The sequence below is a fragment of the Suricata suricatta genome, chromosome 2 (genome assembly GCF_006229205.1).
Source record: "Suricata suricatta isolate VVHF042 chromosome 2, meerkat_22Aug2017_6uvM2_HiC, whole genome shotgun sequence".
Classification (NCBI taxonomy): Eukaryota; Metazoa; Chordata; class Mammalia; order Carnivora; family Herpestidae; genus Suricata; species Suricata suricatta.
Genome location: NC_043701.1, coordinates 159,591,371 through 159,592,707, shown reverse-complemented (window position 1 = coordinate 159,592,707; position 1,337 = coordinate 159,591,371).

Genomic DNA, 1,337 nt, shown 5'->3' with positions numbered 1-1,337 from the left:
CCCGGAGCCCGGGGCCGCCCGCCCTACACGCCCATGAATCCCAATGAAGCGGCCCTGGCACCTCAAGCCGCTGGCTGCCTCGCGGCCCCGGGCCGGGCCCTGCTGGGTCCCCCCGGGCTGGGGGCGGCGGCCCCGGGGCTGAGCCCACCCGAGCTGCGGCGCCCGCGGGGCGCGCAGCTAAGCAGGCGCATCGGGGCTGAGGAGAAACGGGGCCATTTATCCGCCCGTCTAGTTAAAGCGGGTTATTTGTTTGCTTCTCCGGCCTCCCCTCCCCTCCCCTCCCCTCCCCTTCCCTCCTCCCCCTCCTTCCCCTTCTGCCTTTTATTCTTTTGTCTCTAAATGGATTTAATGAGCCTGAAAAACATGACAATTGAATATAACCAAGAAATAAAAAATAACGAGGGAGGAAGGAAGAAGGAAAAGAAAGAGGGAAAGAGGAAGGGGAAGGATTAATAAAAATAAAGGGAAAACCCCTCTTCATTCAGCAAATGCTTATTGTGCGTCTTTTTCTGCGCCAGGCCGCGCTGGGGGCTGGGGAAATCGAAACGAATCGGATCCGGTCCTTGCCCTCAAGGAGCTGCCAGTCTAGCGGACGGGACCCGCAGCACCCCCCCTGGAGCCATCAGGAGGGCTGGGCCGAGGGGCAGGGAAGTGCCATTTGCAGAACTCCAAGGGCAGGCTCCAGGCTCGGGGTGGTGGGGGCTTCACGGAGGAGGTGGCATTGGACCCGGGCCTTGAAAGATGAGAAGGAATTCTTTGTTTTTATAGGTCAGAAAGAAGGGCTGGCGAAGGAAGAGTTGGACGGTCGTCGGAGGGAAACGGAGAGAGGCTACTCCGAGCCCTGGGCTGAGCCGAGCCGAGGAGGCCTGGGGAGAGCGGGTCGCGCGTGGCGTCCCGCACAGTTTGGGGAGCGAATTCAAGCCCCCCCCCCCATCAGACTCCTCGACTCTGCTGGATGAAAAGCCTCCGAAGGGCTGCCAGTGGGCTTCCGGAGCCGTTTGGGGCAGACTCCGTCCGACCGAGACCGCGGCGTGGGGTGGGTTCCCGGCGTCCTCGCGCAGGGAGGCGGCAGCCGTGGGCAGAGGGGCTGAAGGGTCGACCGTAGGCGGGAGCGAGGGGCTTCGAGTCAGGGAGGCCTGGGCTCCGATCCACTGTCTCCTCAGCTCTCCTGGCCCTGACGGGAGTGCTCGGGTGGCCCTGGCCGCGGGGACCTGCGATGTGAGAGGGCCTCGAATGCCAGCGCGGCCCTGGGCCTCTTAGCGGCCGCCGGCCGGGCCTGCCTCGGGGGCGGCCGCTGTGCCCTGCGCTCCGGCTGCGTGCGCTCCGAGGGCGCGGGC